The 27,767-nt window shown below is 41.9% G+C and overlaps 1 protein-coding gene across 1 annotated transcript in view; it reads left to right on the forward strand.

Annotated features, from left to right (window-relative positions):
- Positions 1–27,767, forward strand: part of ARHGAP32 (Rho GTPase activating protein 32) — a 694,843-nt gene that overhangs the window by 78,993 nt on the left and 588,083 nt on the right. The window contains exon 2 of the mRNA XM_029573155.1: positions 10,209–10,268. The gene's annotated coding sequence lies outside the window, so the exon portion shown is untranslated. The remainder of the gene's footprint in view (positions 1–10,208; positions 10,269–27,767) is intronic.

The raw sequence follows: 27,767 nt of genomic DNA on the forward strand, positions 1-27,767 counted from the left end.
GTTAGATGCAGTTGAGAAACTGGGAGGGTTTGCTGGGAACAGTGAGTGATTTATGCAAGTGTGGAAGAAAATTGGGGGGGGGGGGGGGGGGGGGCACGGAAGCTGAAGTTCGATTGAAAGGACTGGTGAACAAAGGTAGAGAAACTTTCCCCCTCCCAAATTTTGGTTGAAATTTTGATTGATTGCAGTGTTAAACTGTTAGTATTTTCTCTACAGTTTTAATTCCAAATTTTATTTGTAATAACTGACAACTGCTCTGCCCTACAACTTCAACGAGACATTTTCAATTCCCTTTTTCAACCATCAAATAGAAAATATAGCTAAGAACATGCCATACTGGGTCAGACCAAGGGTCCATCAAGCCCAGCATCCTGTTTCCAACAGTGGCCAATCCAGGTCATAAGAACCTGGCAAGTACCCAAAACTAAGTCTATTCATGTTACTGTTGCTAATGGCAGTGGCTATTCTCTAAGTGAACTTAATAGCAGGTAATGGACTTCTCCTCCAAGAACTTATCCAATCCTTTTTTAAACACAGCTATACTAACTGCACTATCAGTGATTGCATTTCAGTGATTGCCTGTGTATTTTAGTGCCTGTGTATTTTTAAGAGACCGTAAGCTTTCAGTGCTTACCACGGTTTCACAGACAAGGTGCCTGAAGCTAGGGTAAGCGGGTGGAGTGTTGAGGATGAGGAAGCTGGTGGGAGGGCAGATCACTTTTTGGGCAATATTTGGCAACTCTTATACATTGTTCATTTGGTCATAACGCATAATTCATATAATCAGTGCTTTGCTAAAGATTTGTAAGCCCTCTAGAGCTTTAAGATCAGTTGGGCAAAATTTCCTTCAGGTGCCAACTGTACATTAGGCCAAGACATATGAGGCTTGGAAAGAATATTCTTTATAGTGGTTCCTCAATTTGGGAATTGCTCTCGGATGAAATGAGAGCAATTGACTGTTTCCTGACAGGTAAAAGCCTTCTTTTATAAGCAAGCTTATAGTTAGTGACTATCATTTTCGGTTTTTATTTTTTAAAAATTTCCCAGTAATTTATCAGGGTTTATTATGACAAGGACAAAACCAGGAGAAAATCAGTGGGGAAAATGTGATTAAATATCAAGAGTTTATTTTGATGGACGGAAGCTAGGACAATAAAACAATATTGAGCCGATTCTCCCACCCACCCAGCAACATCCATATCTCTACCCCATCCCCTGCCTAGCACGTCCCTTTCTTTCCCCGTACCCCCAATGAGCGTTTCCTCCTTTCCCCCTATTGTAACAGCAATCGTCCTTACTAGTGGTGGCTGTCTCCTCTCTTCTTGATCAGGTTGCTGAGGCTCCCCTGCTCTGCAGCTCTGCACTTCTTTCTTTTTTTTTGTGTGGGCCAGGGAGCCTGCTGGGAAGTGCTTCGGGGAGGGGGGGGGGGAGTGGGGGTGGCCCACTTCAGATGCTGCATTGACGGTACCAAGCAGAAGACCCTTTGGCTGCTTGGTGGGAGGGGGAGGCGGGACTTGAAAAAGCACATCGGCGGCACCGGAGGATGAGTGCTCTCACTGATGTGGGGGGGTGTGCACTGGCTTCCAGCAATTACTGGAGGCCTTGAGACGCTGCATCTGTAGCTCTGGAGCTGCTCTTTAATCAGTCTAAAATTGGGGTGAAAATCAGTTTAAATCAATTGCCGCTTTTGGTAAAATCTGGGAATTTATGGGTGAAAATCGAAGAACCCTACTTATGGTATAGTATAACGTGCTTGTGTGATCTGTTAGCCTGTTTGTGTGAAGGGGCATATCTATCTATTTATCTAGCTATATAATTTTGTATATTCCTATATTTTATTATGTTTGGTTTGGTTGATTTTAGATTATTAATCGTTTAGTATGTGTATTTTGTAATCCGTCAAGTATTCTGGATCATGTGAAACAAATAGTTTTTAAATAAATAAATTAGCATGCCTAAAAACAATTGCAGGACGTATTAATTCTGGCGTGTGGAGCAGAGAATACTAAGACAGCTGCTGAAACAGACATTTCGTAGGCTCTATTTTTACTGCGTTGCTTAGCAGCATGACGCTGTGTGTGGGAAAGCACATGCTGCTGCCACACTAAGTCCTGAGTGATTTTCTGGCTACAAAATAGTCACTAATACATTTCCTAGGTATGTTCTGATCTTTAGCCAGTTGATTTGCACCTGAAACTGCTTAGTTCTGCTAGCTAGCATTTTTAATGTACTCTGAAGGTCTTTTTCTTTGGATTTCTTGCTTTGTCATCAGCGAAGGAAGATGTTAGACCTAAGAGAACGCTTACGCACGCCACCAGAGCTGACCAGTCAGGGTGAGACATATCAGATGACATTGGTTAACCACCATTTTTGATCCATCCAGTTTGACCAGTGAAACTACCGCAAACAGCTGTCTCTCTCATAAAATGTGAACTAGGCAACAGCTAAAGCATGCTAAGAACAATTTTATTCCTATTTATTTGCCATGTACCAATAACAATATTAAGAATGGCTTGTTTGGATTTTTTTAGTGGAGAGGGGGAGTTTTTGGAGCATGTAGCTAAGATTGCAAACATGTCATCGAAGAGCCTTGAAACATGGGGTTCAAAAAAAAAAGGCTGGTTATTATATTATTGTATTATAAAATACAAAAAATGTATTATCAAAAAAAAAAGAAGGCGTAGGGATTACCACCTTTAACCAATTAGCCTTGATGCTTTTGCTGCAACTGCAATATCATCTTCCGCTTTGATGTTTGGGGGGGGGGGGGAAGGGAAATTGGATTTAGACGACAGCCAACACTGGGCCCCGACTTTCTGATACGTAGACATTAGGGAAAAAAAAGAACATGACTGCTTCTGTGGCCAGTCCAAAAGCAAAGCACATTCAAGCAGGAATGTCTGAATTATCAAGAAGGCTGGTCACTTTGTAAAAATGTTGCTAGCAGTAATTTTGTTATGGGTTTGTCAGTTGCTTGGTTTTGATTATAAATGTTGCTTGGTTTTGATTATAAATGTTATTACCCTTAACATAAGGTTTGGGGGTAACTTGCACGGAGCGGCAGTTACTACCATAAGAAACTTGCTGGGCAGACTTGATGGACCATTTGGTCTTTTTCTGCCATCATTACTATGTTACTGTATTTGAGGGGAAGATGGTGCTTCTGGTTTTAGTTTTAGTGTGTATGGATGGTATATGTATGTATATAGATGTGTTTTGGGGGATCCTTGTATTATGGGTGATGTGAAGCAATGTCATTAAAAAGATTTCTTTGTGAAATATATTTTGTATGGCTTTTTGAATTTATTGTGAAGTGTTTGTGGGGCTGGAAGTTTATATACATTTTGAATTATGTATTAAATGAGTTAATATATATCATGCATCTTTTCTCTTGGCTATATAGTTGTATAGTGATGTACTTTAAACCTTTATCTGTTCTTTTCCAAGTATAAACATCAACAATTTATCAAGTTAAGACTCAAAAGTAACAAACATTTAACTGAAATGTCACTTTTGTTTTTAATTGAAAATGCAACCATCCTTTTTATAAATCTTTGTCGTCTTTCCAAATATATGAGCTTCCATATGCTAATATTGTCCTCTGTATCAGCAGTTTGTCATGCTGTTAATTATACAGAAAGATATGTGCACATACAGTTGTGCTCATAAGTTTCCATACCCCTGGCAGAATTTGTAAGTTTTTAAGAAAGCATGAGTAATCAGACAAAACACATCTGTTGTTTTTAATGTTTCAGTTTTAACTATTATGCATCACAGAATAACACAATTATTAAACTAATCATAGCAACAAGGGAAATAATAAAATGGTCCTATTCAAAAGTTTGCAGACCCTTAGTTTTTAATATTGGGGCAGATTTTCAAAAGGTTACGCGCACCGGGCCTGAAGCCCCAGGGCGCGTGTAAGTCCCAGGGCTTGCAAAAAGGGGAGGGGCGGGGCAGGACCAGAGGCTCCAGGCACAGTGGCCAATTGGTGCTGTGCCGGGGATCGCGCGCCGACAGTCAGCCGACGCATGCAACTTACTTCAGCCCCAGGACTGAAGTAAGTTTTGAAATAAAAGAAAATTCCGCAAAAAGGTAGGGGGGAAAGGGCGAGGGAGGTAGGGGAAGAGAAGGTGGGGTGGGGGGTAGGGAACAGGGAAAGGCCGCGCGGCTAGGCGCAGGCTCGACGCGCACAAGGGAGTGCACAGTCGTGCACCTTGCGCGCGCTGACCCCAAATTTTATAACATGCGCGCGCATGTTATAAAATCACGTGTCCATGTGCACGCGTGCAAGTTTTTAAAATCTACCCCTTAGTTTTTATTATTATGTATTACCCCATTTGCATCAATGAAGGCTTGCAATCTTTTGTAATAGTTGTGAATGAGGCCCTTTATTTTTTCATGTGGTAAAGCTGCCCATTCCTCTTGGCAAAAAGCCTCCAGATCCTGTACATTCTTGGGTTGTCTGGCATGAACTGCATGGTTGTGAATGAGGCCCCAGAGTGGCTCAATGATGGTTAGGTCAGGAGACTGTGATGGCCACTCCAGAACCTTCAATTTCTTCTGCTGCATCCACTGAAGGATTAACTTGGCCTTACGTTTCGGATCATTATCATGTTGGAAAGTTCAAGTGCATCCCATGTGCAGCTTCCTGGCTGATGAATGCAAATTCTCCTCCAGTATTTTCTGATAAGATGCTGCATTCATCTTGTCATCAATTTTGACTAAATTCTCTGCGCCGCTGTAACGTACACCCCCCCCCCCCCCCGATTTCAAATTTAATTTATTTATTTTTAAAACTTTTTTTTTTAATTTCGGGACCTCTGACTTAATATTGCCATGATATTAAGTCGGAGGGTGCACAGAAAAGCAGTTTTTACTGCTTTTCTGTGCACTTTCCCGGTGCCCGGAGAAATTAACGCCTACCTTTGGGTAGGCGCTAATTTCTGAAAGTAAAATGTGCGGCTTGGCTGCACATTTTGTTTTCTGAATCGCGCGGGAATACCTAATAGGGCCATCAACATGCATTTGCATGTTGCAGGCGCTGTTAGGTTCGGGGGGGTTGGACGTGCGTTTTCGACGTGCTATTACCCCTTACTGAATAAGTGGTAAAGCTAGCGCGTCGAAAACACGCGTCCAATCGCAGGGTAACAGAGCGCTCCGCCGGAGTGCACTGTACTGTATCGGCCTGTTAGTTAGTGCAGCCCTGGATGAAATGCACAAGGGTTTCTCAAGAACCAAGAAACTCATTGTCTTATTTATACACAGACACTAATTACAATCAATCAAGGAATAGGTCTGGATTTTTAACCCTTCATTGCCACCTCAACCTGTGTGTGTCAACTTGAGTGTATATCAGCCCAAACATTCAAGGGTATGTAGACTTTTGAACAGGACCATTTTATTATTTCCCCTAGTGTAGTGCTGTTTAATGATTGTGCTATTTTGTGATGCATAATAGCTTAAGTTGAAACACGTTAAAAATAACAAACATGTTTTGTCTGATCACTCATGTTTTCTTAAAATGGTGCACATCTTACAAATTCTGCCAGGAGCACAATTGTATCTGGACACATGATGACAGGGACAGAAAGGGTTTGAATTAGTACAAGCTGGAATTTGTCAGCAGTTGTCAGTCATCAAGGCCTCTGAATTGAAATGAATGCCCTCCTCTGACAGCTGTGGGACACATGTAGTTGCAGATTTCCAGAACTCATCCAGGTCTTTGTAAGTGATGTATGATTTGCCACACATATGTGGGCATAAGAAGCTTTGTATAAAGATGAAATTCCCATCTAGGGACATCCCTCCATCCAGGAATCATATCAAAATCGTATTTGATTTGATAAGGATTTAAAGAGGTCTTTGAGAGGTTAAACATTCTGACTTTCTCTGTCCACTCCAATTTCACCTCCCCCCACCCTTCACTTCAGGATAGGAGGAAGGGGGGTGGGAACAATAGAAGAACCTTCCCTGCAGGCTGTTTGTGAGGGAGGGGCTGGAGCAGAAGCAGAGAGAGAGAGAGAGAGAGAGAGTTGGCTTGGATTTCTCAATGGACACAGTAGGCCTGTGCCTGGAGCGGCAGATATTTGGGGGGGGGGGGGGGGGAGGGAGGTGGGGGTGCAGTAGGCAAAGCAAAATTAATTTCCAGACTCCCAGCTATGTGTAAAACCAGACCAGTGAGTGCATAGGGGGAAGAGGGTTTATCCATCTCTGCCATGCCTTGACAGAGGAAGAGTGTGGCACGTTTTCCATGGTCACCACCTCCAGCTTTACCTTCCCCCACCCATAAGGCCCCGCACTGGGTTGGAGGGAAAAAAAAAAGTCAAGGCTGCAGCTCTCCTATGATATGGCTAGAGCCAGGCTGAAAAAAAAAAAGGAAAACTGCCCCCAACAGCAGCCTGAGAGGAAAAATGTCACTGCTGCAGCCCCACTGCCTTCCTCGGTGTGGCCTGCCTCAGGCCGAAAAACAGACGCTGCTCAGCTTCTGCTGCCGCCTGCCTCCTACAATCTTCAGCCGGCTTAGACCACAGATGTGAGTAATGGGGCTGTCTCAGCTCCCCTCCAGTCTCCTTTCCAATCTCTCTCCCCAGCCCAGACAGCAGAGCAGGAGTGTAGGGCCAGTGGTTAAATACTGCAGTCTAATCTGCCTCTTCTGCTTCCATTCCTCCCCTTCCTGCATGGGTCAGATCAGCTGGTGACTTACAGGAGAGAGGGAGGGAGGTGATAAATCTACTGCCTGCCTTCTAGGCTTCTGAGTAAGCAGTTTTCAAACTGCAGAGCATACGGAAAGCAGGGATTGGCAGGAGGGATAGGGGGGAGTGCAGATAGAGAGTAGGGATGGAGGACTTGTTGAGTAGAAGGGAGACTCAAGGATCGGGTTGGGGGAGATCAAGGAATGGGGGGATTGAGCGGGGACTTGGGGGGGAGAGAGAGGAGTACAGACGGGAATGCGAGGATGAGGGCAGGGTAGTGGAGGAATAGGAAAGTGAAGATTTAGGGATGCAGGTGACAGTTGGGACTCGGAAGCAGAAAGACTTGGAGTCCAGGGATTGGTGGGAGGGGAACATCGAGGACCCAGGGATTGGGTTGGGAATATGAATGAAGACTGGAGGATTAGGTGACCATGAGGAAGAACAGAGAATTTGAAATTGTGGTGTACAGGACTTGGGGATTGGTGGAGGGGAGGGACTCATTGATTGAGTGAGGGTATGAGTGGGAATTACCCCCATCTCAAGTTCCATTTGTAAGATGGGGAGAGCTGGTGAAGGAGGGGAGTGGGAGGGGCTGGAGAGAGGGAGAATTAGAAAGCTGGGTCCTATGTTGCTGCTTCCAGCCGGATGCTCTCTTCTGCTCATGTGATCCATGTTGCTGCTTTAGGCTCAGTGCACTCTTGCCAAATTCTGTCACTTCCTGTTTGTCCAACCTGTGCTGTGTCCCCTCACCAAATGCTCTCCGAGCGTTTGCGTACCAGATGCCGCTTGCCTCCCTTCGCTCTATTGTTTAATGCTACTTCTCTGTGTCCTTCCAGGCTACCTGCCTCCCCCTCCCTTTCTCCTACCCAGTGCTGTCCCCTCTTTCTGTTTCAAACAAACAAAACGGTGGAATCGGTAAAAAATGGACTTTATTGAATCTTGCCCGACTCTGGCCGAGTTTCGCTCTACGAGCTGCCTCAGGGGCTTTTTGAACCACTTGATTTGGCTCAGATCAGTGCAGCCGTCGTGTGTATCATAGTCTGAGGAACATTAATCAGCGAACTGACTATCAGACCTGTTCTAAAAACAGATGCTGTCAATCACAGACCACTGTGAGAATAGTGATATCGTAATTCTTCAGTGAAACGGCATACAGCTACTCGCCGCTCGAGGAATTGCTGTGTGTTTGACAGCACCTGTTTTTAGAACAGGTCTGATAGTCAGTTCGCTGATTAATGTTCTTCCGACTATGATACACACGACGTCTGCACTGATCTGAGCCATATTGGATCGGCTACCGGTTTGTTTTCTTGGACCCTTTTTCTGTTTCTCCTATCAAATGCTGCATATCTTCCTCTCCTCACACTTTTACTTTCTGAAATCTTAATTAACCAGTATAAAGAATTTTGGGACCCAATCCATCAATATTATGTGTATATGTTCCAGAGCCAGAGAAATTTTATATTTGTGAAAAAAAAGATGAATTTCATTGACTGATTTGGTTTTTCTAGTGTCTGTTTTCTCTTCTGTGAAGGAGACAATGCATCAATAACATTTTGTGGTAAGAAAATTCTTAGGTGTCAGAAAATAGTGTTAATAATTAGTCGTTAAAACTTTTCCTGATAGAAACTTCCCCCATAATATTGCTGCTATAGGCTGGATGGGACAGATTCTCTGTTGCAAGTATGGAGGTCTCCTCACCACTCCTGGTTGACTGAGCAAGTGCCCCAGATTTACCTGGCAAAAAATATGGTAATCTTAGCCATGGCCAAAGAAGAACCATTTCCATTCCAGCAGGGGGCGGCAGGTGCAATGCCACCAGCAGTGCCTAGGAGATGACAAACCCCCCCCCCCCCCCCCACAGTCCATCCCTGAGAGAGAGCTGAGACACAAAGCAGGCAGGCACCCTACAGTTTTATTCCAAAGATTGAATTAAGAGGTGTCAAACTTTCAGGAATGTTGATTCTGTGGCAGATTGTAAAATATGCAGCCACAAGCTAATCATGCAGTTTCTCCTGTGGCCCTGCACGTTTGCGGGAGGCTGGGGGCACTGGGTATAGTGATAACTCCACCTAATGCACGAAGCCATAGTCGAGCACTACGTACTGCAGCTTCTTTTTGGCTTAAAGTCACTTGGGACCTTTTAGTAATTGTATTGCAACGGCTGAATCATGGGTTTTGTCTTCTGGCAGTCACTGTAATAACTAAGCCACGCTGTGCCACATCCCCTTACAGTGCGGGTTTTTAGCAGTGCTCAGATTTACTCAGTCGTCTGGCTTGACTGCAACCTTCTGGTTACTGAAACCAAAAGGAAGACAAGATTATTGCAGAGGCTGTCTGAGTCAGGCAGTGAGGGTGGATGGGGGAATGGTGGTGCTGTTGAAGCTGGCATCTTTCTGAAAGGATCATCTTGTTGCCCCTGACAGATTTCACCCTGCTGTTACTGACTTTTAACCAACAGAGCAGGTTGTGACCTTTGCAGACAACCCCCAAGATCTTCCTTTTTTTTGGTAAATGATTGTTAGTTCTGAAAGTCACCTTCAATGGAACGTTCTCGTGCTGGGTTTGGACAGTGAGAGCCTTCAATATGGTTTTGAATTGGGGTCAGTATGACTGCATTGAATGTGCAAGATAAGTGGCTTTGAGATATTGAAAATTTGGGAGCCTGTTTTCTCCCGATAAGAGGGTAATTTTCAAAACATGTCCACAGATCAAATAATGTTTGACTCCTCAGAAATGGGCTTTTTTATGTTTTGATTTTAGTTGCCCACATGATATGCGGGTACATTTTATGTGCATAATTTTACCTGGATTGAGTGGATGCGTTTCTGGGGAACAATTTTTACATCTTATGTGGGTCAGCCCAGTCTGGGGTAGGTGGGGAGGGACAGTATTTTATTTAGGAGCTAATAATGTACATTTTCTTACTCTTCCATGTTCTGAATTCGGTAATCCATTTGCTGCATATCATTGAAGACTCTAGGGTGTGTTGAATTTTAAATAAACTGCGCAGGCAATTTTATTTAGCTTATCAGTTTCTTACAAGTGCAAATTAGCATTTGTAAAATGTGCTTTTTGTGCTTATAATTACATATGAGCAGAGAATGATGTGAGGTCACAAGCTGTCATGGTCTACTTTGACCTTGACCTTAAACCCCCTACTCTTCTAGTGCTGGCAAGGCATCTTGACCCCATTTTTTCACTTTGTTTCATGTCATCTGCTTCAGCCCATTTCTGCATTGCATTGTTTCTCAACAGAAATGCTTCTTTGCTTTTCTTGCATCTGGAAGCACAGAAATGTATGTAAAGTCTTTATTTCTATATATAATGTACACAAGTGTTTTCCAGGGATGAGGCCACAGCTATCAAATGTGTTCCATTAAATATCAAAGACAGGAAGACTTCCATGAGTGAATGTGCTTGTGGTATCCACATCACCAGACCTCATCACAATAAAAATGCTCTTTTCTGTAACCTGGGATCTTCTAATCAATTATCCTTTCTATTTTCTAGCCATCAAGCTTCTCAAAAGCTATGAAGAATAGGAAGTATTGACAATACAATCAAACTAGGGTAAGTATTAAGATACTTAAGAAGCTGATTATTTTTTTCTGAACTTCCCTGCTGTATAAATGCTACCTAAAGTAATAAAAAGTGATATTTACAATGTTTCTGCAAAAATGTTCTGCAGAGCCTCATGAAATATTTATAATACCAATACAAATAGACCAGGTAATATGAAAACTAAGTTTGGAAGGTAAGAATTTATAAAACACATTTTATAAAATCACAGCTGATATTTCTTTAGTGTTTTGCAAAGGTGTGGCTGTTTTACAATTAGGATACTGTACATTTTATAAGTAGGGTTTTGTGGTTTGAAAGTCAGCCTTTTTTAAGCTCAGTTGCTACCATTCTGAGTTTGTTGTGTGTTAGAACAGTGATTCCCAACCCTATCCTGGAGGCACACCTGGTTTTCAGGATCTCTGCAATGAGATCCAATGAGAACCAATGTCAGGAAGTATTTCTTCACGGAGAGGGTGGTGGATGCCTGGAATGCCCTTCCGGAGGAAGTGGTGAAGACCAGAACTGTGAGGGACTTCAAAGGGGCGTGGGATAAACACTGTGGATCCATAAAGTCAAGAGACCACCAATGTAGAGTGGGTGGCTCACCAGAACGATGGCTACTGCCCGGAGACAATACCCTTATTAAATAAACATACAGATGCTTACTGTGACTCCAACATCGCTCTAAGCTTCAACGGCAAGAGGAAATGTGGAAAAAAGGATTTGCTATCACAAAGAGGGGAGTAGCTGGCTTGTTACGGCGGTTACTACCCTAAACCAAATAAGCCTAATACTTCACTTTCCAAGCATATACAGCATAGTTCTCTGCTTCAACGGCAGGGGAGAAGAAAAGAGGGTTCGCACTCACAAAGCGGGGAGTAGCTGGCTTATTACGGCGGTTACTACCCCAAACCAAATGTGCCTGATACTTCGCTTTCGATGCATATCCAGCATGGCTCTCTGCTTCATGGCATGGGAGAGGCTGATACATTAAGCATTTCCAGCATAGCTCTCTGCTTCAACAGCAGGGGAATAAGAAAAGCTGAGGCTTCACGCATATCCAGAATAGCTTCAACTGCAGGGGAGAAGAAAAAAAAAAAAAAAAAAAAGATTCGCACTCACAAAGCAGGGAGTAGCTGGCTTGTTACGGCGGTTACTACCCTAAACCAAAAGGGCCTGATACTTCACTTTCAATGCATAACCAGCATGGCTCTCCGCTTCAACGGCAGGAGAGAAGAAAAACAACCAATAGGGGCTGTATGACATAGTCTGGGTAAAGGGAATAAACATGGGTGTAGCTTGCTTATTGCAGCAGTTACTACCCCTACTACCCCTAACTAATCAAGCTAGGTATTTCACTTGGATGCAGCTCCATCACTGCTCTCTACATTAATGGTGGGGGTGGAAGGGAAATAGAACCAAGAGTTAAGAGAAAATGATAAGTATGAGAGAAAAAATGTGTGAAGCTTGCTGGGCAGACTAGATGGGCCATTTGGTCTTCTTCTGCCATCGTTTCTATGTTTCTATGAATATGCAGGAGAGAGCTCTAGTATATATGCATATTTGTCTCCTGTATTCATTCTGGTGCCCTAGAAAACCAGACTAGCTAGGTGTGCCTCTGGGACTGCCTTTGGGATCGCTGAACAGAATCGATTGAAAATAGTCCAACACAACTTGGGCACCATTTTTTTGTTTTTGATAATTTTCCCAGAAGGCCTGTGGTTAATGCATGGCAGCTTTAAAAGATTTCTGACCCCACCAATGTTCCAGGGAAAACCAGCACTTTTAGTATAACCTTACTCCTATGGGCGGAGCTTTAAGTCCTGGAATGCACAGTGAGCAGAGGATGAGCCTTGATTTCAAAGCTTAAATCCACTTTTGTCAATTTTGAGACTTAGAGAGGGTTAATGTTCAAACTTAATATACAGGTAGAAAAGATAAAGGCAGCATGATGTGACGACGGCAGTCATTCCTCCAGAAAGGGACAAGGTCTGATAGTTTTTTGTACCCTATTTTACTTGCCTATAAATTTACTGGCAAACAGCATGTTTTCTTTGTGTGTAAGGTGGTGCTAAAACATATGGAGGGAGGGAGAGTATTATGTGCTCTCTCATGCCATTTTAGAGATGATGCTTATAGTTGCCTTCTGGGCATATATTTTGGCTCAACAAAGACAATCTGTATGATTGTAGAGCAAATGCTATTCAAACTTTGCAGAACATTTCAGGAATTATAGAGTAATTATTCTAAATTGTGACTTTCACTCTAATGCATTGCTCCCCCCCCCCCCCGCGCTGAATTTAGTTTGCAAACTGATTATCTAAAGTTTAGAAAAGCAGTGAAAGCATTTTTTTTGGTCATTCCTAGTGTAATGATTAGTACTGTAGGATACAGCATTTCCATCTTAAATTCGAGCTTGTTTACTGTTAATTGTTATCAGTGGAAGAAGCATTTTCTCAGGTTTAGCAGCCTGATATTCTAGTTTGATATTACCAACCTATCAAACCAAAGTGTTTTTTTTTTATATTTGTTGTTATCAGTTGATTTATTCCTGTGTTTATTGTATAGTAACTTGATTTATTACTTGATTATGAATGTATTTTTATTGTCCTACAGCCTGAATAACATGTTTTTACAGGCCAGATATAAAATTTTAATATAAGAAATGAAAATGATATGGTCTCCTAATTTTCTGACCTCTTCCATCAGACTTGGAACAATTTTTCCCATCTGACTATCATGCTGCTGTTATAATTTGCTGCTCTTAAAGCTATAAATTGTTGCTACTATTTCTACTTATTTTGAAAGTGCTAGTAGACATAGGCAATGTAAAAAGGCACAAAAAAGATAGTCCCTCCTCCATGGAACTTACAGTCCAGTCAAGCAAAGTATCTGAACTGAGGTTTCTGGTGGAGGCAGGCTGAAGTTTGGATGATAGTTTTATGAATGAGTCCATCAAGACAGGCGATCGCTAACTGCTGGACTGATGATATCAGCATGCTTGGCTATGGGAATTGTTTTGCTTTGATGGACTCTGTGGTGGTAGGGTTTTCTGCTGTTTCATAAACCTGTGAATTCTTGTGTAAATTCTTTGTTTTGCCACGTTTTCAGTGTTTTTCAAGATGTCCCTCAGGGACGGAGCTTCCATTAAGCAAACTAGGCGGTTGCATAGAACGTCATATGGTGGGAGGGGGTGTGTGGCAGAATCCTGCCAATGCAAGATCCCTGGCTGCTGATTGAGCCCATACCACTGGTGGCCCAAGACCACTGGAGGATCCCAGGTCCAGGGTTGTGCAATGTGTACATAAGGGAAAGGAAGAAAGTTTTGAGAAACCCCTACTGTAATGTTGGTAATGTTTATATGACTGATTCCGCATAAACACTGGAATTGATCTAGATATTTGGTTTCTTGTTATTTTAATGATACTGTTGCCAATATGGACCGGTGGATCCTGTACATATGGTGTCATTGGAATACCGTCTAAACATGGCCACTTTATGGGGTATGAAAGGCATTACTTGAAGAATTTTAAAATTAATAACTTAAAAGTAACATTTACAATTGATAAAGGGGATGGGCTGTCCTTGCTATATGAGCTTTTAAAGTATTGCAAAATGCTAAATAGGAAGCATTATATTTTCTATCAAAGTAGGGCTGAATTAGCCAATACATGTGGGTGATGTCATCTGGTGCCTTTTGCTCTACTGAGCATGTGCAGGAATTCTTGCTCAGGCATCACCTCGTGAGCCCCCTCAGTCATTTCTTTCTTTTGAGCACTAGCACGGATGTGTACCTCTATCTCTTTGTTTTTATATAAAAATTTTCATAACTTTTGTCTTTAAAGTTGCCTCACTGCCTCAGCAGCCCCCAAACAGCACTTTTCAATGCCACTTAAAAAAAACCAAACATGTTTTTCTTCGGGATGTTCAGAAAGAAAACTTAATAATCAGTCTATTGTTGTGGTTCACTGAAAATAAGAATGCTTAAAGCCACTAGCTGTAGGGAAAAAAGTTATTAACTGCTATAATATAATATAAATCTTAGATATTAAAAAATAATGTACCTTATGGAGAGGAAGCTTGCCAGGCAAGACACTAGCAAAAACTCCCTCTCAAATGATTTTACTGATACCACAGCATTATATAGAATTTCAGTTGTATATTTCCAGTCCCGAAACTAGGATACATAATTGTTAAAAATTTCTATGATTGGCTTTCCATTATAAACAAATAATCAAATGGCTGTATGGTAATTTGCTTTCATTCTCCAAGTTAATTAATCCTCATCTCATATGTAAATGTTTTCTTGGAATTTGCCAGCATTAGCAACCTTGTGCTTGTTCTAAGAATATTTTCTATAATCTTAGATGGAATGTCAATTGCCTCATCCTTGTTCTAGTTCTAGATATGTTTCTGTAATCATAGAATGTAAACTGACCTCATATCTGTTCTTAGATGGATTGTAAATTAACCTCATATCAGTTCAAAATGTTCTAAAGCCTTGTATTTCTGCATCTTTTATCTAACATGGAGTCTTTTGTCTAGGAAAAACAAGTGCAAGGCTAAGACTGTAATGTTGCTATTAATTACAAAACTGCTTATGATCAAAAACCCAGGAGTATTTAATTATTTATTTATTTATTTAGCATAATGACGACTTCTGTGTTTCACTGAGACTAAGGGCCTATGAGCACCCACATGAATATTTAAGGATTGTGTTTGTGGTAGGAAGATATCCATCACTGATGGACACGACGTCTGGTACTGGACCATGACCAGATCACCTATTATGACTGTAAATGAATAAAGCACGAGAAATAATGAGTGTGAATATATCTTTGCAAAATTGAACTTCACAATGTAACCACAAACGATGAAGAGAAACTTTGTATCAATCACTTGAAACTTGAACAGTTTCGGTATTTTGCAGATGAAAAACAATGCTTAACTTAATGAAGAATGAAAAAGCCTCTCACTACGGGTGCTTTTCGGTTACAGGTCCCGAATCAAGTCAAGCTTCAAATGAAATCACTCGTAATATCTTGCTCCCATGCTTTACACGCTTGTAAAGTTTTTGTAAATGGTGCGTTCCCTTCCAAAGTAGAAACACATCATCGCTGAAACATTTCAAATGAGTACGTGAGATTTAAATAGATAATCTGCAAGACACTGAGCCACAAAGGTACCCATATATAAATTAGCCAAATTGGGGGCCCCCATTGCTGTTCCACAGATTTGTTGGTAAAAACGTGAATGAAAGATAAAAAAATTTTGTAAGTGCAGTATTCGGGATACTCCTCAGAAAATCAGTTGCTATCCTATGTGGACTTGTTCACTGCTCAAGAAAATCTATTGCCACTTTAATTGCTTCCTCTTTAAGTATGTTAGTATAGAGTGCTTCCATATCAAGTGTTACAAAGAATATGTCAGTTGTATCCATATGTAACTGTTCCAAGAATACAATCATATCCTGTGAATCCCGTATATAAGTTGGTAGTGAGGGAATGAAAGTGCTAAAAAGAAATCAGTGAAAAGGAGATAAAGTTTCAAGAAGTGAGTCCTTATGTAAACTATTGGGCGACCAGGAGGGTCAGTAAGTCTTTTATATATTTTGGGTAACACACAAAAAACAGGAACTCTAGGATGTGATCTTCTTAGGAAAGCTGCCTCCTTAAAGATTAGAAGACCAATTTTAAGGGCTGATGTAATCAACCTATCCATTTCTTTTTTAAGAGCAAAAGTAGGATCTTGTGTGAGGAGCTTGTAGAAGCGCTCATCATTCTCTGGGCAATTAACCTCAGGCTCACACTGTACCCTATCCATGACAATGATTTTTCCACCTGTATCTGCATGTTTAATCACCAGATGTGAGGCCCTCTTAGTTTCTGTGTCGCCTTAAATTCCTGGTGTGTAAGGTTACAGAAACTATTCCCACGTTGATCTATAGGGAGCTGGCATATGTCTTTTACTGCTAAGTCATGAAACGTCTTAATGGTGGCATCATCAAACTCTGGTGGTTTCCAGTACAAGGGATTGCTCAGAACAGATCAGGAAAGACTTGACGCTTTGAAAAAAATTGGTGGATCCTCAATGTGCATACAAAACGGAAGATACTAATTTCAAGTGTAAAAGGATCACAGTGAAGTGTAGAAATAAACAAAAGTCCTTTCTCCAAAACCTGTTGAAAAGGTGACAGCACTTGGGTTGAAAGATTTAATATTAGAGATTCCTGGATGTTTTGACCATGTTAATTGCAGTAGAAACTCCATGTTGTTGTGAAACCGCTGTACTGTGTCTGGATTGATTCGTGTCCAAAATGATTTCTGGCCCCATTTGGTTCGTTGTCCTAAAGAATTGCTGTTATGTGTACCTCTGGTCTATTGGTTAATGATCCCGAAGATCATTATCCCCTGAGGAGTCTTCCCCACTGGAATCAAAGGATGCTTTTCTGCTCATTTGGAAAGCAGACCTCCATGTAAGCTTTTCACCTATTTTCTCTGATGGCCAGAACAGTGTAAAATGCTCAAAGATTGGCCCCTTCTGATCCTCATAGCTCAAACAAGTTTGGGTCACATAGCTAATACAACTGCCTAGCAGTCCTCTGATTCCTGTCTTGTCAGATTCATCTTTAACTGAAGAAGATGAAAGCCTATTTCATTTGAACCTTCCCTACTTCAAATTGACGGCTTGGATGTTGAGTGCTCAATAATCACAGAATTGTCTTTACTGAAGAAATCTAAGGACATTCTAGTGTCTGCCAGAAACCATCAACTAGAAGAGCTTATGGTTTTAAATGGAAATGGTTCTCCATGTAGTGTCAAACAATACCCTGGATTCATTTGTATATGAACCCAAATAGTTACTGAACTGTTTGCTTACTGCTTCAGGTTTTATCACCTCATCAGTAAGAGTCCATTGCAGTGCCATAGCGGCTTTCCATCCTCAAATTGAGGGTGTCTATCTTTTCTCATCTGTTATTATCTGTTGCAACCGCTGCCCGACGTCTCCACTATGCCCACCTTATCTCTTTGGCGACTCCCTCTTTGCCTGTTGGAAATTTGGCTGCTGCGGGGTTCATCGTGCCATTCTCCGGCGTTCCCGGACCGGCTAGATGCCGCACTCTGCCATGTTTCCCAGCAGCCTAAGGGCGTGCGTGCGGCGTGGCCCCGACTCAAGTACCAGCAGTGGCGTGAACCTCAGGGGCATCCCCCTGAGGTGACGTCATCTCCACCGGATATTTAAGGTTTCTGAAATCGCTAACTAATCGAGTTAGCAAAGGGTTTCCTTGCTACTCTGCCTCCTTGGACTTACCAGGGGTACCCGCTCCTCGGGGGCCTCGCTTTCTCTTTGCCTTTCAGATCGCAGTCTGGAATCGGTACTCGCTACTCAAGGGCCCACATACTCTGACTTGCTATTGAATAATACTTCTGCCAGGAAGTCATCGCTGCCTATTATACCAGTGAGTTACCATCTCTCTCTCAGAGCGTTCCCTGGAACCAGATACTCGCTCCTCGAGGGCCTAATCCTTTCCAGCTCCTGGGCTGCTTCTAAGAGACTATTGTGTGAGTGTTACCATCAAGGATCTGCTCCTGAACTCTGCATACCCTGCATACTCACTATATTCAGTTTCTCTACAGCTCAGTTATCCAGGATCGCTGTTCCAGTATCTGAGGGCCTACAGCCCAGCTGGACATTCCAGCTCACTACTGCCACCTCTGGTGATTCCATATACTGTTTAATAAAAGAACTAGTGTGTGTCTGTCTCCATACTCTGTCTGACCGGTGGTCCCTCTCGTGATCTTCCACCGGGGGCGTGGTCATCTGCCACCGGCCCAAGGATCCACCCACAACTACCTTGTAAATTAACATTATCCAAATTCATGAAAGTTTTATGGAATACACAGCCTCCATTTATAAAACCACCTGTTTCTGTAATGGTAACTTATTTCTGGAACAACTGATGAAACCACTATATGAGCCATTGCCTTTGGTTTCTCTCAAGTTTCTACTGTGGAAAGTAATATTCTTGGTAGCAATAATATAAGCTAGAAGAGTCAACAAGGTTTAGGCTTTAGTTCATTATCTGCCTTATACACAGTTCTTCCACAATAAGGTAGTGCTTCATACCTATCCAAAGTTTTATACCATGAAGGCATTTTGTATTAATCAAGCCTTCATGTTGCCTATGTTCTTCCTGAGGCCATACATACATGAAGGCAAGAAAGCCCTTCATACCTTAGACTGTAAAAGGACTTTGACTTACTACAAAAGATGATCTCAGCCATATTGTCAGGCTTCTCAATTATTCATCTCTCTTAACAATCCCAACAGACTGAGCATAGCAGTAGCCAAAGGTACATTGTCCAACTTGTAAAATGCAGTCTGCTAACACTGCTATAAGCTAGCAGGCCTACAAATTACATACACCATCAAGGCTCATCAAGTTAGTCGTGGTTGCATGATGAGAAATCTTCGACATGTAAAGCTGCCTCATGGTCGTCGGTACACACCTTTGCATCCCATTACTGCTTGGACAATCTCTCCAAGAGTGACAGTAAACTCGGACTAGCAGTTTTGTGTATTCTGTTCACCCAGTAATCTACTTTCTATGGGAGGGTCCAAGTTACTTATTCAGTAAATCTTCAGCTTAGGGTTCCCCACCTGTAATGGATAATCCAGCTCTGCTTATTGATGGAAAAAGCAAGTTTGCTTACTGTAAACAGTGTTTTCATCAGATAGCAGGCTGAATGAGCCATACCAAATATCCACCCACCTCCCTGGAGAATTAACTACCTAACTAGAATTAGAGTTAAAATTGACTGAGGAGGCTCACAAGGCAAAGCCCGAGTGGAAGGTCCAGGACATGCTCAATAGAGCAAAAGCTCTACTAGCTAAGAGAGAGGTCCATTCAGTGCTGCTGGATGATGTCCCCCACATGTAATGGCTAATTCATCATATTATTTATGGTAAGCAAACTTGTCTTCAAAGATCAGTGCTTTACTTTTCACATGACTGTTAGTGGTAACTGTTATGCCTCAGCTCTTTTTAATTTTTGTGCCATCCCAAAATGCCAAACTGTGCTAAATTCAGGGAACCTTGGAAATGCTTTACTTTATCAGCAGATAATTGTTGGCAGCTATTTAGAAAGCACTATATGCTAAAGCCCTTGTACATTAGCCAGTTCTAGGAACTAAAGGTCCATTCATTTTCCTTTGCATTAGACATTAGCTGAAATGCAGATGATTAGATTTAACATTTGATTGATGACTTGATGTGATTTGAATTATTTTTAGATAGGTATTTCAGCTTACTTGATTACCTTTTATATTTTAAGTTGCTTGGAGCCTTCTGGATCTTTCTGTAGTTAAAACCGCATCTGTTGTCTTGTATGTTGTTGAGATGGTTGCCATCCGGTGGTTGTGTTAAATACTGCATATGCGGGTTTTCTTTGTCTGTCAGCAGAGTTTTGCAATCTTTACTAAGACTAGTTAAGTCCAGGGCAGCAAGCTGTATATTCTGGGAGTTTTAACTTCACTGTGTGTGAGAGAACTGTCATTTTTGGACAGCAGCTCTTAGTTACCTTTTGTCTTTCTGAGACCATGCAGAAAGCAATGCTTTTGCACCTGGTTAAATTGAGTTGTCAATGAAGCCCTTTTCTGCCATTTGTGACACAGTTCAGAGACTTGGTTCCAGTGTTTGTCTTCATTTCTTCCTAAGTTGGTGGTCAGTTTGTATTTTTAGTACATCATTTGGAATCTAAGAATTAGCCTGTCTTTGTGTGTGAAGTTTAACGAGAGTGTAGCTCTCTGTATAGTCATTCAGGAAGGACCGAATATCCATAATTGCATTTGAAGACAGGCCTCATGGTTTGCTTTCGGAGGCATGAAACATTATTCCAGTGATGTCATGCAGTGCTTTCAACGGGTTCTTCCACTCTGCATTAATATTAATTTAGTTTAGTGCAATCATGCATGCAGTAACCGACTGACATGAATGATGCCTTCTGAATTGGAAGGGCCATCGGAAAGCATGGTTACAAATGTACATTGTTAATAGATCTGTGCTTGCTGGGGAACGGCTGCGTTCGGCACAGAAGTTTTAACTCTGAACAAATTTCTACTTCGTTTATGCTGTTGTAAAGAACCTGATAGGTTTATGTTGTACCTCCTGGTTCTCACAGGATAAAGCAGTTTGTGACTTCTCACTATGCTAATTTAAGGTTCTTGTGATCTCAGTGGGATGCGCCTATCAAATTTGCCAAGAAGTCTGAAAAGATAGAGGTGGTGGTTAACCACAGCACAGAACTACAGTTTAAGGGCAGTTTTGGTTCATGAGGTCAAAAATGAATTCTACCACTGAGTTTCTGCCTGTATGTTGGCTGCATGTATGCTTTCTGAGTGTCTGAATTGTAAAGTATGTAGACATCCTATTCAAATGACAGATAAAAATATTACATTTTTTTAATTCTTTTTGTGGCTTGGGAAGGGAGGGATTTCCCATATCCACATTGAGCAGATAAATGGGGCTTTATCGGCTTATGAAGCTTTATGACATCCATTTTATTTTATACCTGTAAATTCCAGACCCAAGTTTTGCCATAAATTTTTACAAAATTACGTGGAGAGAGGGAGCATGGTTGACTGTTGGGCAATATGAGCTTTTCAGGCAAATCTGAGCCTTGTATGAAGTTGCTCCTTTCTTCTACTAGCTCATCCTACAGCTTTTTTGTGAGTGCAGTGTGTCCTTTTATTTTGTGAAACAGCATATCTGGCAGGTTAGTGTGTAGCACAACGTTCTTAAATTGTTACTTGCTCCTTTTTTTTTTTTTTTTTTTGTTTGTTCACTGCATTGGTTTTCATTTGTGCACTATTTGAAAGAATTTCACGACAGTGCGATAGAATGCCAGTAATGTAACTTCAGTGAGGGTTTCAGACAGAGCCCTTGTCTATCCAGGCTAGAGCATCTTATCTCTGCTGACTTGGAGCAGCTAGGATCATAATTTCACCAAACAGTTTTTAAACAGCTTACAGGTATGCTGAATCAGTGTGCTGGGTTTCACCCTTGCTAGCTGCTTTGAGGAACATATCTGCACAGTTTGTGTATCAAAAATAATACATGCTGACAGAAGCCATGAGCCTATTCTGTCTCTCCAGAGGCACCCATTGATGCGAATGAGAGAGGTTATTGTATTATTGCACATTAAACCAGGAGAGAGTACTTGACTATGTGCTGAGCGCTGTATAAGGAAGGTGAGCACTCTGTTAGAAGGCAGTATTAATGAAATGTATGGAAGAGACCTTCTCTGAATTTTCATTTTCTCCGACGACATGTAGGCATGAATCACCCATTTATGTGTGGGTGATGACATCTGACGGTGCCAACATGGACCTAGCTCTCAGTTCAGTAAACATAGAAACATGATGGCAAAAAAAAAATATATATCATTACTGCCTTTCTAATCTTCTCATCCATACCAACTATTCAGCTTTCCTCGTTGTCCTGCCAGACCAATCCAGACAAGGGGGATTCATCCCCCCCTGCCAGCAGATGGAGGAAGAAGACAAGCTATTTTGATCTGATGTTCCTCCCTATAAAACTTGGTACAGCAGGGAAAGCGTCATTAGTTCTCTGCCTCCAGCAGATGGTAAGCAACATCTGGTCCAACAGGAAGGTGAAGGAAAATGGGGCAATATTCTTGGAGGTAGACTGCTTTCCCCAGTAGTAGCCTTGGCTGAGCTGGGGTTCGGGTGCCGAGGACAGCAGTCAAGATAAAGTGGCTGTTTCATCCTCCCCTTCAGAGCAATCAGGGCTTGATCCCTGCATTTCCCTCCTTGTGTACAGCTACACAGCTGCCTCTTTAAGAATTTTTAAAAAAAAATAAAAGCTGCGGCAGCAGCAAACAGCCTGCAGCAGTGATTCAGCAAGTCTAGCATGATCTGATGCCTCTCCCCGTCCACCAGAGTTCAGGAGGAAGTGAGGGAGGTGTGTGGCCATCTTCTACAGAGTGTAAGAGGCTGCTTTTTGCAGGAGCTGTGATGGGGCATACAAGAGGGGAAGGAACTTCAAATAAAGCTGCTTTGTTAGAGTAGCGAGGGCTCTCAGAAATGGCGTTCCCAGCACGCCAGTCATTCTGCAACCTCGAAGCCCTTCCTGAGAAATCCTGGAAGGAAATTGAAGCACAAAGCCAAGAGAAGCAGGAATTTTATAGCCAAATTTGAAATGGCATAAGAACATAAGAAATTGCCATACTGGGTCAGACCAAGGGTCCATCAAGCCCAGTATCCTGTGTCCAACAGTGGCCAAGCCAAATCACAAGTACCTGGCAAGTACCCAAACATTAAATGAATAGATTCCAAGCTACTAATCCTTATTGATTAATAGTTGTTTATGGACATTTGCTCTAGGAACTTATCCAAAGCTTTTTTTTTTTTTTAAAAAAAAGCTACACTAACTGCCATAACCACATCATCTGGCAATGAATTCCAGAGCTTAATTATGCGTTGAGTGAAAAATAATTTTCTTTGATTTGTTTTAAATTAGCTACTTGCTAACTTCATGGAGTGCCCTCTTGTCCTTGTATTATCCAAAAGAGTAAATAACCGATTCACATTTACCCATTCTAGACCTCTATCATATCCCCCCTCAGCTTTCTCTCATCCAAGCTGAACAGCCCTAATCTCGTTAGCCTTTCCTCATAGGTTGCCCTTTTCTGCACTTTCTCCAGTGCAGCTATATCCTTTTTGAGATGCGGCGACCAGAATTGTACACAGTATTCAAGGTGTGGTCTCACTATGGAGCGAAACAGAGGCATTATGACATTTTCTGTTTTATTCATCATTCCCTTCCTAATAATTCCTAACATTCTGTTTGCTTTTCTGACCACACAGCACACTGAACCGATTTCAATGTGTTATTCACTATGACGCCTAGATCTCTTTCCTGGGTGGTAATTCCTAATGTGGAACATAACATTATGCAACCACAGCAAGGACTATTTTTCCCCTATATGCATCACCTTGTACTTGTCCACATTAAATTTCATCTGTCCTTTGGGACGCCCAAATTTCCAGTCTCACAAGGTGGTCCTGCAATTTATCACAATCCATTTGAGATTTAACTACTCTGCATAATTTTGTTTCATCAGCACATTTAAGCACCTCACTCGTCGTGTCCCTTTCCAGATCATTTATAAATATATTAAAAAGCACTAGTCCAAGTACAGACCTCTGAGGCACTCCACTGTTTAACTTTTTCCACTGTGAAAACTGACCATTTATTCCTACTGGCTTTTAACCAGCTTGTAGCCTCCTATCCCATGTGTTTAGTTTTCTTAGAAACCTTTCATGAGGGCCTTTGTCAAATTCTTTCTGAAAATCCAAATACACCACATCTACCTTTTCACCTTTGTCTTCATGTTTATTTACCCCTTCATACAAATGTAGGAGATTTGTGAGGCAAGACTTCCCTTGGGTAAAGCCATGCTGGCTATGTCCCATTAAACCATGTCTTTCTAAATGTTCTGTGATTTTATTCTTTATAACAGTTTCCACGATTTTTCCTGACACTGAAGTCAGGCTCACCGGTCTGTAGTTTCTCGGATCTCCTCTGGAGCCCTTTTTAAATCTCAGGGTTACACTGGCCACCCTCCAGTCTTTAATGATAGATTACAAATTTTTACCAATAAATCTGAAATTTCATTTTTGGGTTCTTTCAGAACCCTGGGGTGTATACTATCTGGTTGAGCAATTTACTACTCTTCAGTTTGTCAATCTGGCCTACTACACTTTCCAGGTTCATCGTAATTTGGTTCAGTTCATCTGAATCATCACTCTTGAAAACCGTCTCCAGAACAGGTATCTCCCCATCAACCTTTTTAGTAAACACTGAAGCAAAGAATTTGTTTAGTCTTTCCGCAATGGCCTTATCTTCCCTAAGTGCTTCTTTAACCCCTTGATCATCTAACAGTCCAACCAACTTCCTCGTAGCTTTCTGCTTCAGATATATTTTAAAAAGTTTTTATGAGTTTTTGCCTCTGGCCAACTTTTTTTCAAATTTTCTCTTAGCCTGTCTTATCAATGTTTCACATTTAACTTGCAAATGCTTATACTTTATCCTAGTTTCCTCTGATTGGCAATGAGGAGCAGAAAGATCCAAGGGCAAGCAAGTGGTAAAACCCTCTGAAGGAAGGACTCCAGCCCCATGAGGAAAATCCCCTGTCAGACAAGGAAGAGGAGGAATCTTCTGGGGATTCCTAGGTTGAAGAAGGGGAGAACTAACTGAACATGCAGCAGATGCAGCAGTCAGGTTATTTAGAAATGAAGAACTGTGACTGCTGATATCCAAGATGTCCTGGTCTCTAAAGCTGGAGGAGAATCAGCCAAAAGGGGCAGCCAGCCAAGGCCTTTCTTGTCCACACTGCTAAGGTAGACATGCTCAAAGCAGAGTGGGATTGCTCTGATGCAATGTTCAAATGCAGGATGCTTATGGAGAGGCTGTATCTGGTACAGTAGCCTCAACCAGTAGCCTCTCCATAGGTCAGTAGCCTTTCAACCAAGTCAACTGTTTTGTCTGCCCAAAGTAGATGTAGTGGTAGCAGCTGTGACAAAAAGAACCATAGTTTTGGCTGAAGGCGGGATGGCTCTAAAGGAACCTCAGGTCAGGAAGGTGGGAGCCTGCATTTAAATGATCCTTTGAAGTGGCCAGCCTCTCACTCCAGACAGCTATTTGTGGGAGATATGTAGCATGGTCACTGGTTAAGTGGCTGCAACAGTCTTCTTGGAGCACAGAACCAGAGAAGTTGCAATCCAGTGGGGTCGAGAGAGCACATTTAGAGTCAGCATCAGCCTTTGTAGTAGATACCATAAATAATCTAGTCAGGGCAGCTGCTAGATAGATGAAAATGTCTTTTATGGCTAGGTGCCTGCTATGTCTGGGTAATTAGGCCGCAGACTCAGCTTCTAAGGCCAGACTAAACAGATTCGCATTCAAAGGTAGGCTTTTGTTTGGGGAATAACTAGAAAAACTGGTGAAAGACTTGGGGGAATCAAAGCTCCAAAGACTGCTAGAAGACAAAGGCAGGACGATAACTGGGGAAGTATTGATAGATCCAGACCTAAGGACTATAAGCACTACAGGCCAGGCTGGCCTTTCAGCTCTCAGAGGTCCGGGCCAGTGGACAGAATATAGGTACAGTAGTAAAGACAAGGACACACAGGGATCTACAGCGAGCAAAGATCCCCAGTGACGGTGGACAGGGCCACTCCTTCATACCAATGGTAGGAGGAAGGTTACACCATTACTACAAGGAGTAGACCTGTAATATGGGGGTGATCTGGTGGGGATATGCCTTAGAAGTAAAAACCCCAATAAAAGATGCCTTTGTTCTATCCCCTACAAAATTCACAGAAAAGAAGCTGTACAAGCAACAATAAACAGACTGCTTTATCTGCAGGCAGTAGTATCTGTTCCAACAGAGGAGAAAGGGAAAGGCAGTTATTCCATATACTTTGTTGTTCCAAAGAATGAGGGAACACTTTGGCCAGTCATGGACATATAAGAGGCACCGAGGATGGCGATCACGGCATTATGAAAAGGAGTTTTTGTCAGCCCTGGATTTGTCAGAAGCCTAACTTCATATCCCAGTCAGGAAACAGCATCAACATTACTTGGCATTTTACAATATTGGGAAATCATTAGTAGTTCAAAGCTCTACCTTGGAACTAGCCAAGGCCCTAGAACCTTTATGAAGGTAATGGTAGTAGTGCAGTTGCACCGTGCAGAGAGGGAATAAAAGTACTCTCATAGCTGTATGACTGGTTGATATGAGCCCACTCCTTACAGGAGGGCTGCCAGATAACTGACTGCGTCATTCGGACACTGGAGTGCTTAGGATGTATGGTATACAAGGACAAAAGTCAACTGGAACCATCACAACTATTGATGTATCTTGGAGGTCAAATTCGACATGAGGAGGGGGAGAATATTTTTAACAGACAAGAGAATCCTCAAGCTGCAGGCCCAGGTAAGAGGCATGCAAGAGATACTTACAATTATCTCCATCTCCTAGGCTCATTGATGATGACAATTGATGAGGTTCCTTGGGCAAAGGCTTGTTTCCCACTGCCTATAATGGAACTTGTCCAGATTATCACCACAGTGCCAAACATTCAACAGAGCAGTGCCTATGATGAAGCAGACCAGGAAGAGAGACTGGTAGCTAGTCAAGGCCAATCTAGTGAAGGGAATCAGCTTTGAACCTCCATAAATGGGTGACAATCACCACAGACAGGAACAGAATTGGAAGGGAGGCTCACAGTTAGGTAGCACAAGGGCACTGGTCAAGCACGGAAGGAGACTTTCTCAATAAACCACCTGGAAACCTGAGCAATTAGAGTAGGAGTAAAATGTTTCCTTCCAAAGGTGAAGGGGAAAGCAGTCAAAATATATTCGGACAATGCCAAAGCAGTAGTTTGTCAATAGACAAGGAGAAGTAAGAAGCCTGCAGGTGACAAAAGAGGTAGAATGCTTTTTTAAGTGGGCAGAGGAACATCTGATAGATATCAACTAGGGGTGGGAATTTGTTTGCAATGAAATAGGAAATATCATTGGTATTTCCTATTTCATTGCATTTCCTGGGTGTAAAAAAACAAAATTGTGGGGTTTTTCTTTCTTTCTTTCTTTCTTTCTTTTTTTTTTTCAAAATGTGCACTGTATAATTAAAAAAAAAACAAACAACCCCCCCAACCCTTTCCCTTTATTAACCAATTCAACCATGATCACCCTAGCCCCCCCCCCCCTGAGTCTCTTGGATCTACCAAAATAAACCTGGTGGTCTAGGGCCCCAGGTGTGATCTCCCACTCCCAGGCTAGCAGCTGCTCTTTGCCTCTATTATATGACAAGGGCTACCCAATGGCACCGGTAGTCTCTGTCACATGATGGGGCAAAGGGCGGTTGGCGCCATAAAATAATCCGGAGGTAGACCTGAAATGGCCTACCCCCAGAATGATATATAAAACGCAACAACATTTTTTGGGGGGTTCCATCCCTAATATCAACCACCCACATACGGTAGGAGCACTCAATTTGCACATATATGTGATGCTGTTATCTAGTAGCTGTGAGTACTTATTGGATGGAATGGCATGTTTGGACTGGGAGCAGATTATTCATGTGTCAACACATAAATTAGGTCACACCTTGGACTTGGTTTTTGTTAATTCATCTGTTTTACTTAGTCATATATGTTAAATTTTATTGTATTGTTTTAACGTCTATTGTTTTAATTGAACATGTATGTGATGATGTCCCCCACATTGATCATATTAGGAAATAGCGGGTTAAAGAACATGTTAAATAACATTTTTGATGATCAGACATGGTCTGTTCCTTGTCCTGACCCCTTTTTAATCACCTTTCAGTATCCATTGCAGACCCCCACTGCTGTTTCTTTTTCAACTGTAAAATATACTGAAAGGAGGGGGTTATATTGATGCTGATCGATTAGGTGA

The sequence above is a fragment of the Rhinatrema bivittatum genome, chromosome 12 (genome assembly GCF_901001135.1).
Source record: "Rhinatrema bivittatum chromosome 12, aRhiBiv1.1, whole genome shotgun sequence".
Lineage (NCBI taxonomy): Eukaryota > Metazoa > Chordata > Amphibia > Gymnophiona > Rhinatrematidae > Rhinatrema > Rhinatrema bivittatum.